At 39.5% G+C, this 20,467-nt stretch overlaps 1 protein-coding gene across 4 annotated transcripts in view; it reads left to right on the top strand.

Annotated features, from left to right (window-relative positions):
- Positions 1–20,467, top strand: part of LOC150081132 (metalloendopeptidase OMA1, mitochondrial-like) — a 199,730-nt gene that overhangs the window by 80,265 nt on the left and 98,998 nt on the right. The window lies entirely within an intron of this gene.

The raw sequence follows: 20,467 nt of genomic DNA, 5'->3' as shown, positions 1-20,467 counted from the left end.
ACATGTGGGAAATTTAACTGCATAAGGTTCCAAGCTGGTGAACGGTTGAAGGGGAGTTTGGCGTTAATAATTTTAAGATTAGAATGATGTCGACACCATTCAATCACGAGTGCTTCATATTGAAGAATTCTATAATTAGATTTGAGTTTAATAATGGAAATAGCAGAGTCGACGAGAGGGGTGTGATTGTGAGTTTGGGCATGAATTGTGAGTTCTGTACTGGCTTGACTTGTTCTAAAACTGTTGAAATGGTAATATGCACGGGTGTTGGAAGATTTGGAAGAACCGAATTTGGTGGTAGTACTGCCAATGTAACAGGTGTCAAAGTTTGGCTGACATTTTATGAGGTATATTATATTATTAAGATCGCTGGTGGAATAAGTGTGTGTATCTTTATAGGAATTTAAAAAAATCTTAGTTTATTGTAAGCGGAAAAGAAGAGAGAAATGTCTGTGTTATTAAAAATACGGCGGAATTGTCCTGCAAGTTCACTATGGTAGGGGAGAATTATATGAGTGTTGGTTTTGTTATTGTGTCCGATTGGATTAATAATTTTATTTTTGGCGGTGGAAATTGTATTTAGGATGAGTTGAGGGGGGTAACCTCTAGCTAGAAATTTTTCGGTGAGGTATTGAAGTTCATTATGTAGGTCATCGTGTGAGGAGCTAAATTTTAAGGCGTTGTGAATTTGGTTGTATAAGACGGCTTTTTTAGTGCTGAAGGGGTGGTGTGAAGAGAAATGTAAGTACTTGCCAATGTGCATGCTTTTTCTGAAGATCTTTGTGCATAGTTTTGTACCTGTTACATAGAGGGTGAGATAGAGAAAATTGATCTGGTTGTTCATTCCGAATTCAAGGGTGAGTTTTAGCCTGTCATGTACCGAATTAAATTTTGAAAAGAGATTGTTAATGATGGGGTCTATTGCCTATAATTAGGTTGTCATCAGCATAGCGTAAGTATAATTTTATTTCAGAGGGAAAGGGTTGTAAAATTTGTTTCTCGATAGTGGCTAGGTAAATTTCGGACAGGGGTCCAGAAATGCCTAGGCCCATTGGTAACCCGAATGTTTGTTGGAAAATTTTTATTATTAAATCTAAAATACCTGGCATCTAATAAAAGTGCGGTGAGTTCAAGAATATGGTCGACAGAAAGGGAAGCGCGTTTGGCTAAAGTATCATCTGCAGTTAAGAATTCCCGTAAAGCTTGCAGAGTAAAAGGGATATGACGTCAAAGGATGCTAATATATCTCCGTCAGAATATTACGGTATTGTCTATTTTTTGGAAAGCTTGATTGTGTTGTTAATTTTGAATGTAGAGAATCTGGTGAGAGGTGATATAATTTTGACAAGAAAGGTGGATAAATTGGCAAAGGCTGATCTGCTGAAAGAAATAATAGGTCTTAATGGGTAGCCGGTTTATGTAACTTGGTAATCTCGAACATGTGGGGAAGGATGTTATTGTGAATTCCTATTAAGTAATATCTGACAGAGACATATTAGCATCCTTTGACGTCATATCCCTTTATACTAATGTACATATCCCTTTTACTCTGCAAGCTTTATGGGAATTCTTAACTGCAGATGATACTTTAGCCAAATGCACTTCCCTTTCTGTTGACCCTATTCCTGAATATGGTATTTTACTAGATGCCAGGTATTTTAGATTTAATAATAAAATTTTCCAACAAACATTCAGGTTACCAATGGGCCTAGGCATTTCTGGCCCCCATCCGAAATTTACCTAGCCACTATCGAGAAACAAATTTTACAACCCTTTCCCTCTGAAATAAAATTATACTTACGCTATGCCGATGACAACCTAATTATAGGCAATAGACCCATCATTAACAATCTCTTTTCAAAATTTAATTCGGTACATGACAGGCTAAAACTCACCCTTGAATTCGGAATGAACAACCAGATCAATTTTCTCAATCTCACCCTCTATATAACATGTACAAAACTATGCACAAAGATCTTCAGAAAAAGCATGCACACTGGCAAGTACTTATATTTCTCTTCACACCACCCCCTCAGCACTAAAAAAGCCGTCTTACACAACCAAATTCACAACGCCTTAAAATTTAGCTCCTCACAAGTGACCTACATAATGAACTTCAATACTTACTGAAAAATTTCTAGCCAGAGGTTACCCCCCTCAACTCATCCTAAATACAATTTCCACCGCTAAAAATAAAATTATTAATCCAACTGGACACAATAACAAAACCAACACTCATATAATCCTCCCCTACCATAGTGAACTTGCAGGACAATTCCGCCGCATTTTTAATAACACAGACATTTCTCTTGTCTTTTCCGTTTACAATAAACTAGGATCTTTTTTTAATTCCTATAAAGATACACACACTTATGCCACTAGCGATCTTAATAATATACCTCATAAAATGTCAGCCAAACTGGTGACGCCTGTTACATTGGCAGTACTACCACCAAATTCGGTTCTTCCAAATCTTCCAACACCCATGCATATTACCATTTCAACAGTTTTAGAACAAGTCAAGCCAGTACAGAACTCACAATTCATGCCCAAACTCACAATCACACCCCTCTCGTCGACTCTGCTATTTCCATTATTAAACTGAAATCTAATTATAGAATTCTTCAATATGAAGCACTCGTGATTGAATGGTGTCAACATCATTCTAATCTTAAAATTATTAACGCCAAACTCCCCTTCAACCATTCACCAGCTTGGAACCTTTCCCGGTTAAATTTCCCACGTGTCAAAACCTTAAACCTTTAAAACAACACGCGTTCTCTGCCCATTCAATTGCCAACTGAAGACGTTATTATTTAATGAAAGTCCTTCGTAATGACTATTGGCCTCATCGTACTATTTTATTCAAGCTTTCAAAATGCTTCTTCAGTCTTCCATGACAACCAAGGATCGGATGTGTACACTTCTACCTCCTTGCGCTTATTTTAAATTCCGTTTTTCTTCATTTTCCCCCCTTAGTTTCTTAGTTAACAATTCAACCTAAATACTAACCACCTCTTCTCAATATACCACTGCAGATTTATTCAAGGTGAGTACTGTTTTTTGAGCAATTGCTATTCTATTATCAGTCCACCAATACGGTATTATAAGATTTCTAAACTTTTATATTGTAAATGTTGGTTAAAATAACTGCTGTGTTAAAATGGTAGTACAGGCATGCCTCGATATAACGAAGTCGGCAATTTCAAGCCCCATTTAACATAAAAAAATATTCCAATTTAAGACCAACGCCCGACAATCATTCGATTGGTGACTGATGGCGACTCATGTATTCCCGAGTGCTCCCGAGCTGCGGGCATGTCTGTTATAACAGTTTTGCGCGTCAATCGCATAATTTAGTTGTTGTTTACATGATTTTGTTCCAGTGTGGCGCATTGCAATAATCGACGTAGGTTCTTTGTAGCATTACATAACGTAGATTTTGTAAATTTTAATAGAAATATTTTTGTTTTAGTTAATTAAAATGTCAGAATCAAAGAAAAGAAAAGCAATTTCTTTGGAAACTAAACTAAATATCGTACGACGTGTTGAAAGCGGCGAAAGAAAATCCGATGTGGCACATTCTTTAGGATTAGCGCAATCAACTTTAACAACCATACTAAGTCAATCAGAAAAAATAAAACAGTCTGCTCAGAATTGTACAGATGTTACAGCGGCAAAATTAACTCGCTTAAGGAATCCAATTTTAGAAAAAATGGAGAAAATGTTAAGTTTGTGGATAGATGATATGTCGCAACGTCATATGCCTTTAAGTCAAATGGTGATTCAAGAAAAAGCATAATTTTTGTTTAATCACCTGAAATCTAAACAAACTGAAGAAATTACGGAAACCTTAGGGCTTCTTGTGGTTGGTTCGAGAAATTTAAAAAAACGGGCCAGGATTCATAGTGTAAAATTAACAGGAGAAGCTGCAAATAAGTTTCCAGAAAAACTAAAGGAAATAATTGAACGTGAAAATTTTCCACCAAATTTGGTGTTTAATGTTGACGAAAGCAGTTTGTTCTGGAAACGGCTACCAACAAAAAGCTTCATTTCTATTGAAGAAAAATCAGCTGTTGGGTTCAAAGCAGCCAAAGACCGTTTAACGTTACTCTTTGGATCAAATGCCTCTGGCGATTATAAATTAAAATTGTTATTAGTTTACCATTCATAAAATCCGAGGGCGTTAAAAGGTAACATAAAAATGAATTTACCTGTAATATGGAAAGCAAATAGAAAAGCGTGGGTTACCAAGGAGTTATTTACTGATTGGTTTGTTAACCACTTTTGTCCTGAAGTAAAACGGTATTGTCAAAAAAAAAACAACTTTGAAGAAAAAGCTCTTTTGTTGTTAGACAATGCTCCGGGACATCCTACTGATCTTAACACGTTGGACACATGCATTCCTGTCAAAGTTGTGTTTCTTCCAGCAAACACAACTTTCCTGATTCAACCATTGGATCAGGGAGTAATAGCATCATTTAAAGCTTATTATCTGCGTCGAATTTTAAGCAATTTACCTGAACTAGAGGATAAAGAGGAAATGACAGTTAAAACTTTTTGGAAAAACTACACCATTAAAAACATTGATAGTTCTTGGAAAGAAGTCACTAAGAAATGCTTAAATGGAGTTTGGCGCAAAATATGGCCAGAAGTTGTACTAGAAGAAGAAAATAACATCCAAGAAATTAGAAATGAAGTTATCCAGATGGCTCAATCAATAGGTTTCGAAAATGTCGATGAAGAGGATGTTAGAAATTTATTGAATGCAGAAGATGATGGTTTTTCAGTGGAAGATTTAGAAAACCTTGTTAGCAACGAAGACAAAGATAATGAAGGCGAAGTTAAAGAAGTTCCTGCCGAAAAAGTGTTAACAACCAAAGATTTAAAAAGGTGCTTAAATGACATTGAAAACGTTTTAAATTTTTTTAGTGAAAATAATCCTGATTTAGGAAGAAGTGTTATAGTTAAGCGATCAGTGTTAAATGCAATAACTCCGTATAGGCAATTGTTAAATGAAAGAGAAAAAAAAAAAGCATAAACAATCAACTTTAACCTCATATTTTAAAATGTGATTTCACTTTGTATGTAAGTTGACTGTTTATTTAATAAAACTTTTCTTTGTTCGAAAAAAAGCTTTTCATTTTCTTTACGTAGGAACGTATCCCTATTCTGGCCATAGTATTTTTACCTCTGAAAACAAAGTTTCGCTTAACGAAGTAATTTCGTGGAACGCATCCTATTCGTTAATCGAGGTATGCCTGTATTATGCAAATGTTACTTTTAATGTCAAAGATATGTTTATGGCAGTATTATTATTAGTCTCCCTGCCGGCATATTTTTTTTTTTTTTTTTTTTTTCATTTTCCCTTTTAATTCAGTTTTTTTGATTGAGGGCTAGTATCACTCAATACATCCTAACAATAATTAGCAATGGCCATATGGTGGAAGGAAATCTATGGCTTTATGCTGCACCAGCCAAAAAAAATAATAATAAAATAACAAAAAATAAATAAGAATAAAAATAAAATAGTAATAAGAGAAAAGGAAATAGACAACTATGTGGTTCCCCTCCTCTTGTAGGTAATTATCCAGCTGACCTTTGAATTTCCCCAAACTGTCAGCCTCTACTACATATGTAGGTAACTTATTCCACTAATTTATAACTCGCTGTCTAAAATAAAACTTCCTTCCAGTCTAAACATCTCCCCCCATATTGAAGTGAAATTATGGCCCCTAGTTCTAGAATCATTTATAACTGTGAAAATTTCATCCTTATTCATTTTGCTTATGCCTCTTAGAGCCTTAAACACCTCAATCAAATCTCTTCTAAGGTGCCTAGTTTTGAAACTCTGTAACCCACATATTCAAAGTCTTTCCTCATATGGATGCCCTTTTTTTGATCTCACTAGGCAAGTTTCCTGTCTCTGGGCCCCTTCAAGAAGCACAATGTCTTTCTTTAGGTGTGGTCTCCATACTGAACACAGTATTCCAAGTGTGGTGTAACAATAGCCTTAGTTAATGGGATTATGACGTCCTTATCTCTACTAGCGATTGTTCAATAAATCATCGATAGGCCTTCCTTGCAATCTGTCTACAATACTCGGAGAACTTCATGTCTGACCATATTGTAACACCCAAGTCCCTTTACTCCACTACTAGCTTTAGTTCAACTCTGCCAATTGTATAAGTTATATTGGGGTTACTGTTCCCCAGGTGCAATATCTTACACTTTTCTGGATTAAAACATAGCTGGCATTTTTCTGACCATCTCTGAAGTCTATCTAGGTCATTCTGAAAAAACTCTGCTTGTCAGCTGCTGTTGCTGTTATTTGGTTTTTAGGTGCATTAGCAACTAAGGCCATATTGCTCCAGGGATATGCGTTGGTGATCTCACCTTGACCTTTCTGCATCCTCCATATTTGGTGGTCACAGACTCGAACCCCGGTCTAATCAAGAAGCTTGTGCTATGCACTGCTGCTCCTGCCCACCTGGCTATGGAGGCATCCCTGCTTGGCGGCAATCATTAACTACTCCACCAATCTTTACATCATCTGCAAATTTAGACATCATGCCCCCTATCCCTTCATCGATGTCATTTATGAAAATCAAAAACAACAGTGGTCCTAATACTGATCCTTGGGGAACCCCACTTATATCAACCCAATCTGAGGAATAATCATTTATCACAACTCTCTGCCTTCTGCCCTGAAGCCATCCAGCTATCCATCTAAGGATTTTCCCTGTGATTCCAACCTGTTCTGGCATATAAATTTTTTTCCTATTTTTGAGTCATACTCTAATTTTTATAAGAATAAATAATATTATCCATGATATTCCAAGCACAGTAGAATTATATCACTATGCAGATAACCTTATGATCTCGTGCCAAGGAAAAAAATATGAATTCTATTGAGAGACAGCTTTAGACTTCAATTAACAAAAAATTGATTTGGGGATGTTTCACAATGGCTACTGCTTATCAAAAAAAAAAAAAAAATGGACTGCATTCATTTCTGTAAAAAACGTAAGATGTACCCTGAGCATGAATTGCAAATTAAAAATCTCACCATATCTCTATCCAATAATATCAGATTTCTTGGCCTAATCCTTGACAATAAATTAAACTTCTTACAACACATCACATACCTGAGAACCATTTGCATGAAAAAATTAAATATCTGCAGAGTACTATCTTCATCAATGTGGGATACTGACCGATACGATCTGTTTTGGCTATATCGAGTATTAATTGGATCTCGTTTGGATTACGGAGCACCAATTTATGACTCTGCGAGGAAAAGTGCACTAATTCGGCTAGACACTATCCATCACAGTGCTCTAAGAACTGCTTTAAGTGCATTCAGAACATTCCCTGCACAGAGTCTACATATAGAGGCACACAAGCCTGCACTCCATCTTCGAAGGAAAATGTTGCAAATCAACTATTCAGAAAAAAGTACGGAGCCTTCCTTTCATCCTATCTGGTCTTACTTATTTGAGCCCCAAATGAGAATCTTTTATCACAACAAACCTAATGAAAACAAGCCAATCGGCTAACCTGTTTGCTTGTTAAAAACAAGCCTATTGTTAACTATAACAATAAGGTTGTTACACATAACACAATGCTGGTTTAAACATGGGTAATATCTTTAAGGAAACAAGCACACGTGACCCTACATGGTTTGATTACACACCAGTCTGTGATTTCTCATTCCAACAATGGGGAAAAAGCAAGCAGCAGATCTCACCATCAGGAAACTCCATGCTGCACATGTAGCTAAAAATTCTTGGTGTTTATAAATACAAGAGACTCTCGATTTTCCAAGATAGATGGTAAAAAACACATCCCAGATAATCAACTTCCCGGTTAATCCAAAAATATAGAAGTCCCTGAAATACGTAGGAATATGTTCCAGGACTTCTTACTTCATCAAGTTTTACATAACTCGGGAATGACTAGTAACATATTGCTACTATATTATTATTGACCGACCTGAATTCAGCATGATACTTATTAATGTTTGACCATTTTCATACATTCTTATTAGTTTAATTTTCTTATCCAACTCGATCGCTTTCTTTTTCTTGATAGATTTACTAGTACCACTGTCACTTATTCTCTTAGTCAGCACCATGATAACGGTCAAAATGAAATTTTCTGTAAAGAACTTCACAGGATTAAGGCGAAAACTCACTATTATCACCATTTGCGAGCTCACATTTTACTTAAGCACATTCTTGTAGGTCACTGCCATAAAACAATAACAAGTGGACCAATCTGATTCATTCCCTTCCTTCTAGAGTTTACATAAGTAAAGAGATCTTTGCGGTTTTTCTTTGCATCCTTTACCAAATATTTCTCTTAACCTGCCTAGCCTCCTTTGTAACTTGGTTACAGACCAGCTTATATCTATCATAGCCTTCTGTGTCACATGTTAATTTATATGTATCCCAATTACATATAAATTTTTCTTCTCTGTCACATGTCTACTTAATTCATCTGACATCCATTTGGGCCTGAATCTTGAACAGTATTTCTTTGTTAGTATGGAAAGCCTAGTAGCTTCCAAGATTGATTCTTTGAATGCTGCCCATTTTGAGTGTGCTGTTGGTAACCATCAGTTGGTTCCACCATATGGAATTTAAATACTGTCTCAGACCACCGTAGTCACCTTTATGAAAGCAAAAACCCTTCCCTTTACCCTTGATGGTAGTTACCTCTTTGAGTAAATCCCACTTCAGCACACTGTGATCATTGCCACCTAGTGGTTCCTTTATTTGCAGATTCATGATGCATGAAGAATCATTACTGATAATCAAATCAAGAGTATTACTCCCTCTAGTTGCCTCCCAAACATGCTGCTGTAGAAAACAATCATCCAATAAATCCACAAAAGCCTTGCTAGTGTGAGTGACCAATCCACAAATTTCAGTCAATCTCCGGGAAATGAAAATCTCCCATTATAAGACACTCTAATTTACTGGCCCACTCTATTTCTCTGCACAATTGCTCATTATACTCCTCAGATTCATCAGCAAAAATTCTTGCACCCTTTTTATTTAAGTGTATCCAATCCCTATAACATACACCTACTCTCATTTTTCCTTTCCCAGCACTTATGTCACACCAAACAGACTCAACGTTGCAATGTCCACCAACATCAATTTGATGTACTTTAGATTTTATGTATTTCTTAACTAACAGCATAACCCCCTCCTCCCTTCCTCTCCTGTCTATCCTTTCTGTACACGTACTCCCCAAATTCCAGTTCTGCAATGCTTATGTCTGTGTGACACCATGTCTCTGATATCCCAACAGTATCTGCCTTTGATATCTTGACTAGCCCTTGAAACTCATCAAATTTATTAACTATACTCCTAGCATTGGTGTACATGCAAGTATACATGCACCTGTTTCTACTCTTAGTTACCCTAACACAGCCCATGTATTTACTTGTTCCATTATGACTCCCAGCAGTCCTGGAAATTCCCATTGCCTTGCTTTCCAGGCTGCCATTGAATTGCATTTTAATAGAAGTAGTGCAAGAATCACTTTTACCTCTGCCAGCGGCTATTGTTAATCTATTAGTCCTTGTAATCCCCCCCAAGCTAACAGTTTTCCGACCCACCTAACTCTGCCTCGATAGCATCAGCAAAAATTCTTGCACCCTTTCTATTTAAATGTATCCCATCCCTGTAGAAGCAGTCTCTCCTGTTAACAAGCACAGACCAGGCTGCGAAAAATTCTATCCCTTGTGCCTTGCACAATCTCTCCAGGGCTGAATTGATTGACAAGGCTCTTATCATATACTCCCTCCTATCATGTCTGGGCAGAATTGCAGGCACTTTCAAATTCAGGCCTAACTCACGGTTTTTTTTTCAGCATTGTCTTGTACTTGTTAAGTAATTGACATGGCGGATCGAGTCCACTAGTTCACGAAAATGTTCCACAGGTATTTCCATCCATCCATGCTTGCTGCACCGCTGTTCATAATTTCGTTGCATTCCAATGTAGAGGATCCAAAGCTCGAATGGACTTTTCCACAGCATCCCAAAGAGGCTCTACAGGTTTCATGTCCAGTGAATGGGGTCACCATGGTCTGTGGGGAGGCACACTGTCCTGCTGGAAAGTTTATTGCCCTGTGGGTGCACAATGACCATGAAGGGATGCAGATGGTCTGCAAGGATGGACAGTGCAGTGAGTGTTTAGTGTCAAACAGTACCTGGGGTTCCCCCACCTCTGCCTGCAAGGATGGACATATAATCTGGACCCTTCAGAGATGTCTATATGTACCAGAGGTCCCAACCTGTGCCAGTTTTGAACATCCCCCAGACCATTACTGGCTGTCCACCTGCCTGAACAGTCCACGTCAACAAGGACCTGTCCACCTGCCTGGACAGATCCTTGTTGACATGATTGGTGCATAGCTTTGTGCAGTTTCTGCCAGATACGCATCTTCTCGTCCACTAAAAATAACTGGAAATGAGACTTTAGCATTAGTAGAGGCATATGATGCAAGAAAGCAAGCTTATTCAGCATCAGCCAAAAAAAAAAAAAAAAAACCCCTCTCCCATTTCACCCCTCCGTTCGTTCGAAATACCTGTCCAGTTGAGCTTTAAATTTATTTAGGCTATCAACTTCAACAACAAGTGATGGAATTCGGTTCCACCAACCAACCACCCGCTGGCCAAAGGCAAATTTCCGCACATCTATCCGACATCCGTCCTTCCTCAATTTGAATTTATGCCCTCTGAGGTGATTATTCTGAGAAAGATGAAGAATCCCATTGGCATTGAGCATGCTCAAACCATTCAAAGCCTTATACACCTCTATCAGATCACCTCGCCGGTGCCTAGTCTCCAGACTGTAATTTGCAAAACTTAAGCCTTTCATTGTAAGAGCAACCCTTTGTTCCATTTACTAATCTTGTTGCCCTTCTCTGTACCCGTTCCAGCAGCTCTACATCCTTCTTGAAATGAGGCCTCCAGACCTGTATACAGTACTCAAGATGTGGCCTAACCATTGCCTTATACAAGGGAATAATCACCTCCTTATCCCTGCTAGAAAAATTCCTGTATATCATTGACAAGACACCATGAGCTACTCTTGCAGCTCGTCTGCACTGCTCAGAGAACTTCATATCTGCCTGCACAATTACCCCCAGGTCCTTTTCATTCTCCACCACTGTCAGTGTAGTGCCACAGAGTTGATACATTGCTCTGGGGTTACTGTTACCCATATGTAGTACTTTACATTTGTCAATGTTAAACTTCATTTGCCACCTCTCAGCCCATCTGTTCAACCTTTCCAGATCCTGTTGCAGCAGCATAGCGTCAGTAGTGTCCTTAACTTGTCGGACCAGGAGACCCCCCTCTCCAATCATACAAGGTTCAGTGCCATTGTTCTTTTGCCCAGTTGAGGTGTAGAATCTTGTGTCATGGTGTTAGTAATGGGTGCTCTCATCGTCTTGGTGGAGACGTTTCTGGCACCTCCCTCGTTGAAGTCGGCGGTGGTTTGTGCCACTGTCACTCTCTGATTGGTTGAAGCATTGCAAGACTGATGTTAACAACCATGTACATCCACCACCTTTCTCCGCCCACAGCGCTGTCCACGATGAGATATTATTCTTGAAATGGCGTATTCCCAATACACTCTTGATACCGTCGAATGGGGATAGTGCCATTTCTGTACCACCTCCACGGACACCCACTATCATCCCTCTTTCAAAGTTGATTAACTCATGATATTTATCCATACCAACATTGAATTATCGTCTACGTGAATGCAGTGATACAGTGTACATATATACCTGTCAAGTGAGAGGTGTATATATATGTACACTCTATCACTGTCAAGTGAGAGGTATATATGTACACTTCGTTCACCAGAGAGAGGGGTGGCAGCGTCTTGTTGCCCAGAAACCAGGTATCCAACGAATTCTGTCCTTTCAGTGTACTTAAATAACCGAAGCAAAACAGTTTTGGCTCTAAAAGATTTTCCTGTTGATAATCACCACATAATATGTCTGTAAAACCATCAGAAATAACATGATCAAAGCTATGCCTCTGCATACCTTATATTCATGTGTATATTCTTAGCCAGTGGCATTACTTTCTAAAATGTTAGAAACACGACCGTCTCACGAGGAGACGGTCATGTTCAAAGCCGCTAAGTGGATTTTTCTTATTTATTGATTTGAAATTATTGTTTTTCTGAAACTTTTGATTTAAATTTAGTAGTATAACATTATTTTGTGATTTTCTGATTAATTTGGTGTATATATTCTTTACTCGGCCTTGTAATTGCATAAAAGTATCGGTAAGGGTATCCACGTGTTTGCAACTCCGCTGAACGAGAAGTTCTTTAGCCATATTTAGCCGCTTGATTGAATATTTTTTACATCGAATTATTTCTGTAAGTAGTTTATAGACCTAGTAAGGATTGTTAGTTTATTCTGAATTGAGACAGCGAGATTTGAAAGTTAATTAATACTTAAGTGTCCGTAGATTTACTGTTCGAACTTCCCGCCTTTGTGATACGATAGTTATATACCATACTAGATAACGTTAGTTGAACTTCGTTAGCAGTTACATTGTACTTTTAAATAAATACATATAACGACTTAGATTACAAACGTAACATAATTATATTTAACATAATTAATAACATAACATAATTAATTATAATTAATTAATAAATTAATAGAATCATGACTCAGACCAGAGCAGCAAAGCAAAAGGCTAAGCTAAGCAGAGTCTGCTGACGAGGCTACTAGTGACGGTCGTGTTCAAAGCCGCTAAGTGGATTTTTCTTATTTATTGATTTGAAATTATTGTTTTTCTAAAACTTTTGATTTAAATTTAGTAGTATAACATTATTTTGTGATTTTTTGATTAACTTGGTGTATTTATTCTTTACTCGGCCTTGTAAAAGTATCGGTAAGGGTTTCCACGTGTTCGTAACTACCGTTACCGTTAGTAACTTTCCCGCCATTGTGATACCGTACTAGATATACCGTAGGTTATATACCGTACTAGATAGCGTTAGTTGAACTTCGTTACCAGTTAAATTGTACGTTTAAATAAATACATATAACGACTTAGATTACAAACGTAATATAATTAATAACATAACATAATTAATTAATAAATTAATAGAATCATGACTCAGACCAGAGCAGCAAAGCAAAAGGCTCAAGCTAATGGAAGTGCTGTGGCTCAGAGCAGAACTGAGGGGGGCAGTTGTCCTCTGACTCACAGCCTTATAAAATGCACTGTTTGCTTGATGTTTGCAGAGCAATTGGGTACGGGACATGATACTGCCAAGGGGGATGTCTTTGTGTGTGCGCGATGCAAGGAGTGTATCGATATCAGGCAACAACTCGGCGTTCTTGTGGGCCTATATGAGAGCTTGAAGGACAGGGTGGATGCCCTCGAAGAAACTAAATTGAGGGGCCCATCAAGCTCTCAGCTGCCCACATCAACGCCAGAGCTTGCACTTGGGCATCGCGTGACACAGAGACAACCCCTAAGGCAGAATGCGCTGGTCCCGAAGGAACTAGTAGTTGTTGGTGACTCTATTGTCAGGGAAACGGGGAACATGCTTTGTAAAAAAGATAGGTGGAACAGGACCAGGGTATGTCTGCCAGGGGCAAAGGTTGATGACGTTGTAGAGCGAATATCATCTTTTAAGGGCACAAAAGGTGATATAGTTGTACACGTTGGCACTAATAATATTAAGAGTAGGAGACCGGCAGAATTACTTAACAAGTACAGGTCACTGTTGAACAAAAGCCGAGAATTAGGGTTGAATTTGAAAGTGTCTGCAATTCTGCCCAGACACGATAGGAGGGAGTATATGATGAGAGCCTTGTCGATCAATTCGGCCCTGGAAAGATTGTGCAAGGCTCAAGGGGTAGAATTTTTTTCAGCCTGGACTGTACTTGTTAACAGGAGAGATTGCTTCTACAGGGATGGGATACACTTAAATAGAAAGGGTGAAAGAATATTTGCTGATGCTATCGAGGCAGTGTTAGGTGGGTCGGAAAACTGCTAGCTTGGGGGGAGACAAAGACCAATAGATTGACAGTAGCCACTGGCAGAGGTGAAAGACATTCTTGCACTGCTTCTATTAGAATGAGCAGCAGCCTGAAAAACAAGATGCATGGTATTTCAGAGACTGCTGGGAGCCATTGTGGTACAAGTAAACACATGGGTTGTGTTAGGGTAGCTAAGAATAGAAACAGGTGCAGGTATACTTGCGTGTACACCAATGATAGGAGTTTAGTAAATAAATTTGATGAATTTGAGGTATTGCTCAAAACATCGAAGGCAGATATTGTTGGGATATCAGAGACGTGGTGTCACACAGATATAAGGGATGCAGAACTGCAATTTGGGGAGTACAACGTCTACAGAAAGGATAGACAGGATAGGAAGGGAGGAGGGGTTATGTTATTAGTTAAGAAACACATAAAAACCAAGGAAGTGAAGCCAGTCGACATCGCTGGACAGTGCAGTGTGGAGTCAGTTTGGTGTGACATAAACATTGGGAGATCAAAATTGAGAGTGGGAGTGTGCTATAGGCCTAATGACTCTGATGAGTATAATAAGGAACTGTACAGGGAAATAGTGGGCCAGTAAATCAGAGTGTCTTATAATGGGAGATTTTAATTTCCCAGATATTGACTGGAATTTGGGGGCTGGTTACTCACACACTAGCAGGACTTTTGTGGATTTATTGGATGATTGTTTTCTACATCAGCATGTTCGGGAGGCAACTAGAGGGAGTAATACTCTTGATTTGATTATCAGCAGTGATTCTTCATGCATTAAGAATCTGCAGATAAATGAACCACTAGGTGGCAGTGATCAAAGTGTGCTGAAGTGGGATTTACTCAAAGAGGTAACTACCATTAGGGGTAAAGGGAAGGGTTATTGCTTCCGTAAAGGCGACTACGATGGACTGAGACGGTATTTAAATTCTATACAGTGGGACCAACTGATGATGTTACCAACAGCAAATTCAAAATGGGAAGCATTCAAAGAACTTATCTTGGAAGCTACTAGGCTTTACATACCAACTAAGAAATATTGTTCAAGGTTTAGGCCAAAATGGATGTCAGATGAACTAATGAGGCATATGGCAGAGAAGAAAAATGCATGGGATACATACAAATTAACACATGACACAGAAGCCTATGATAGATACAAGTTGATATGCAACCAAGTTACAAAGGAGGTTAGGCAGGCGAAGGCAGATTACGAGAAATCCTTGGCAAGGGATGCAAAGAAAAACAGCAAAGAGTTCTTTACTTATGTAAACTCTAGAAGGAAGGGGATGAATCAGATTGGTCCACTTGATATTGATGGGTCAAGTGTAGATGATCCTGCTCAGGTAGCTAACAAACTAAATGAATATTTTGCATCGACATTCACACATGAGGAGTTATTCAACGAGGGGAATGCCAGAGGTGTATTCAACTCTAGCAGTAAGCTACAGAATCTTGACATAACTGGGAGTAAAGTGGAGGAGAAACTGTTGAAGATAAACACAAGAAAGGCACCTGGGGTGGATGGGATCTATCCAGTTATATTAAAGGAGGCAGCAAAGGAAGTAAGCAAACCCTTAGCCATAATTATGAGAGCTTCCATGGACTCAGGGGAGGTACCCATAGACTGGAAATGTGCAAATGTGACCCCAATTCACAAAGGAGGATCAAAGGCTGACACAAGTAATTATAGACCTGTGAGCTTAACTTCTGTTCCAGGAAAATTAATGGAGGCACTGGTTAAAGAAGCACTGCAGGATCATTTAGACAAGACTTCAGTTATAGCTCAGACACAGCATGGTTTTGTTAAGGGGAAGTCTTGCCTGACCAACTTGATTGGATACTATGATGCAGTCACAAAAGAACTGGATGCAGGGAATAACTTTGATATTATATACTTGGATCTTAGAAAGGCTTTTGATACTGTTGCACATGGAAGACTGCTACACAAATTGGAGCAGTGTGACATTGGAGGCAAATTGCTGCTATGGATAAAGGGGTGGTTGAGGGGGAGAAGACAGAGAGTGGTAATCAATGGACACTGCTCATCGTGGACTGATGTTATTAGTGGAGTCCCTCAGGGCTCAGTGTTGGGTCCATTATTGTTTCTGTATTTATAAATGATATTGATGATGGTATATCGGGCTTAATGTCCAAGTTTGCAGACGATACAAAGGTTGGCAGGGTTGTCAAGGACACTACTGACACTATGCTGCTGCAACAGGATCTGGAAAGGTTGAGCAGATGGGCTGAGAGGTGGCAAATGAAGTTTAACATTGATAAATGTAAAGTACTACACATGGGAAACAGCAACCCCAGAGCAACGTATCAACTCTGTGGTACTACACTGACAGTGGTAGAGAATGAAAGGGACTTGGGGGTGGTTGTGCAGGCAGATATGAAGTTCTCTGAGCAGTGCAGACGGGCTGCAAGAGTAGCTCATGGAGTATTGTCAATGATATACAGGAATTTTTCCAGCAGGGATAAGGAGGTGATTATTCCATTGTATAAGGCGATGGTCAGGCCACACCTAGAGTACTGTATACAGGTCTGGAGACCTCATTTCAAGAAGGATGTAGAGCTGCTGGAACGAGTACAGAGAAGGGCAACAAGATTAGTGAATGGAACAAAGGGGTGCTCTTACGAAGAAAGGCTTAAGTTTTGCAAATTACAGTGTCTGGAGACTAGGCACCAGCGAGGTGATCTGATAGAGGTGTATAAAGCCTTGAATGGTTTAAGCATGCTCAATGCTGATGGGATTCTTCCTCTAGCTCAGAAAAATCACCTGAGAGGGCATAAATTCAAATTGAGGAAAGACAGATGTAGGATAGACGTGCGGAAATTTGCCTTTAGACAGCGGGTGGTAGGTTGGTGGAACAGACTTCCATCCCTTGTGGTGGAGGTTGATAGCCTAAATAAGTTTAAGGCTCAGCTGGACAGGTATTTTGAACGAACAGAGGGGTGAAGTGGAAGTGGGTTTTTTTTTTTTTTTTGGCTGATGCTGCATAAGCTTGCTTTCTTGCATCAAATGCCTCTACTAATGCTAATGCTAATGGAAGTGGTGTGGCTCAGAGCAGAACTGAGGGGGGCAGTTGTCCTCTGACTCACAGCCTTATAAAATGCACTGTTTGCATGATGTTTGCAGAGCAATCGGGTACGGGACATGATACTGCCATAGGGGATGTCTTTGTGTGTGCGCGATGCAAGGAGTGTATCGATATCAGGCAATAACTCAGCGTTCTTGTGGGCCTATATGAGAGCTTGAAGGACAGGGTGGATGCCTTCGAAGAAACTAAATTGAGGGGCCCATCAAGCTCTCAGCTGCCCACATCAATGCCAGAGCTTGCACTTGGGCATCACGTGACACAGAGGCAACCCCCAAGGCAGAATGCCTGGTTCCGAAGGAACTAGTAGCTGTTGGTGACTCTATTGTCAGGGAAACGGGGAACATGCTTTGTAAAAAGGATAGGTGGAACAGGACCAGGGTATGTCTGCCAGGGGCAAAGGTTGATGACTTAGAGCAAATATCATCTTTTAAGGGCACAAAAGGTGATATAGTTGTACACGTTGGCACTAATGATATTACGAGTAGGAGACCGGCAGAATTACTTAACAAGTACAGGTCACTGTTGAACAAAAGCCGAGAATTAGGGTTGAATTTGAAAGTGTCTGCAATTCTGCCCAGACACGATAGGAGGGAGTATATGATGAGAGCCTTGTCGATCAATTCGGCCCTGAAAAGATTGTGCAAGGCTCAAGGGGCAGAATTTTTTTCATCCTGGACAGGAGAGATTGCTTCTACAGGGATGGGATACACTTAAATAGAAAGGGTGCAAGAATATTTGCTGATGCTATCGAGGCAGTGTTAGGTGGGTCGGAAAACTGCTAGGTTGAGGGGAGACAAAGACCAATAGATTGACAGTAGCCACTGGCAGAGGTGAAAGATTCTTGCACTGCTTCTATTAGAATGAGCAGAAGCCTGAAAAACAAGATGCATGATATTTCAGAGACTGCTGGGAGCCATTGCGGTACAAGTAAACACATGGGTTGTGTTAGGGTAGCTAAGAATAGAAACAGGTGCAGGTATACATGCGTGTACACCAATGCTAGGAGTTTAGTAAATAAATTTGATGAATTTGAGGTATTGCTCAAAACATCAAAGGCAGATATTGTTGGGATATCAGAGACGTGGTGTCACACAGATATAAGGGATGCAGAACTGGAATTTGGAGAGTACAACGTCTACAGAAAGGATAGACAGGATAGGAAGGGGGGGGGGTTATGCTATTAGTTAAGAAACACATAAAAACCAAGGAAGTGAAGCCAGTCGACATCGCTGGACAGTGCAGTGTCGAGTCAGTTTAATGTGACATAAGCATTGGGAGATCAAAATTGAGAGTAGGAGTGTGCTATAGGCCTAATGACTCTGATGTGTATAATAAGAAACTGTACAGGGAAATAGAGTGGGCCAGTAAATCAGAGAGTCTTATAATGGGAGATTTTAATTTCCCAGATATTGACTGGAATTTTGGGGCTGGTCACTCACACACTAGCAGGGCTTTTGTGGATTTATTGGATGATTGTTTTCTACATCAGCATGTTTGGGAGGCAACGAGAGGGAGTAATACTCTTGATTTGATTATCAGCAATGATTCTTCATGCATTAAGAATCTGCAGATAAATGAACCACTAGGTGGCAGTGATCACAGTGTGCTGAAGTGGGATTTACTCAAAGAGGTAACTACCATTAGAGGTAAAGGGAAGGGTTATTGCTTTCGTAAAGGCGACTATGGTGATCTAAGACAGTATTTAAATTCTATACGGTGGAACCGACTGATGATGTTACCAACAGCAAATTCAAAATGGGAAGCTACTAGGCTTTACATACCAACTAAGAAATATTGTTATCTTGGAAGCTACTAGGCTTCACATACCAACTAAGAAATATTGTTCAAGGTTTAGGCCAAAATGGATGTCAGATGAACTAATGAGGCATATGGCAGAGAAGAAAAATGCATGGGTTACTTACAAATTAACATATGACCAGAAGCCTATGATAGATACAAGTTGATATGCAACCAAGTTACAAAGGAGGTTAGGCAGGCGAAGGCAGATTACGAGAAATCCTTGGCAAGGGATGCAAAGAAAAACAGCAAAGAGTTCTTTACTTATGTAAACTCTAGAAGGAAGGGGATGAATCAGATTGGTCCACTTGATATTGATGGGTCAACTGTTGATGATCCTGCTCAGGTAGCTAACAAACTAAATGAATATTTTGCATCGACATTCACACATGAGGAGTTATTCAGCGAGGGGAATGCCTAAGGTGTATTCAACTCTAGCAGTAAGCTACAGAATCTTGAAATAACTGAGAGTAAGGTGGAGGAGAGGTTGTTGAAGATAAACACAAGAAAGGCACCCGGGGTGGATGGGATCTATCCTGTTATATTAAAGGAGGCAGCAAAGGAAGTAAGCAAACCCTTAGCCATAATTATGAGAGCTTCCTTGGACTCAGGGGAGGTACCCATAGACTGGAAATGTGCAAATGTGACCCCAATTCACAAAGGAGGATCAAAGGCTGACACAAGTAATTATAGACCTGTGAGCTTAACTTCTGTTCTAGGAAAATTAATGGAGGCACTGGTTAAAGAAGCACTGCAGGATCATTTAGACAAGACTTCAGTTATAGCTCAGACACAGCATGGTTTTGTTAAGGGGAAGTCTTGCCTGACCAATTTGATTGGATACTATGATGCAGTCACAAAAGAACTGGATGCAGGGAATAGCTTTGATATTATATATTTGGATCTTAGAAAGGCTTTTGATACTGTTGCACATGGAAGACTGCTACACAAATTGGAGCAGTGTGACATTGGAGGCAAATTGCTGCTATGGATAAAGGGGTGGTTGAGGGGGTGAGAAGACAGAGAGTGGTAATCAATGGACACTGCTCATCGTGGACTAATGTTATTAGTAGAGTCCCTTAGGGCTCAGTGTTGGGTCCATTATTGTTTTCTCTATTTATAAATGATATTGATGTTGGTATATCAAGTTTAATGTCCAAGTTTGCAGACGATACAAAGGTTGGCAGGGTTGTCAAGGACACTACTGACACTATGCTGCTGCAACAGGATCTGGAAAGGTTGAGCAGATGGGCTGAGAGGTGGCAAATGAAGTTTAACATTGACAAATGTAAAGTACTACACATGGGAAACAGCAACCCCAGAGCAACGTATCAACTGTGTGGTACTACACTGACAGTGGTAGAGAATGAAAGGGACTTGGGGGTGGTTGTGCAGGCAGATATGAAGTTCTCTGAGCAGTGCAGACGGGCTGCAATAGTAGCTCATGGAGTATTGTCAATGATATACAGGAATTTTTCCAGCAGGGATAAGGAGGTGATTATTCCCTTGT

This window comes from Mastigoproctus giganteus, chromosome 9, assembly GCF_048544385.1.
Source record: "Mastigoproctus giganteus isolate SK-2022 chromosome 9, ASM4854438v1, whole genome shotgun sequence".
In the NCBI taxonomy this organism is placed as follows: Eukaryota; Metazoa; Arthropoda; class Arachnida; order Uropygi; family Thelyphonidae; genus Mastigoproctus; species Mastigoproctus giganteus.
This window is presented reverse-complemented; position numbering and strand designations above follow the sequence as displayed.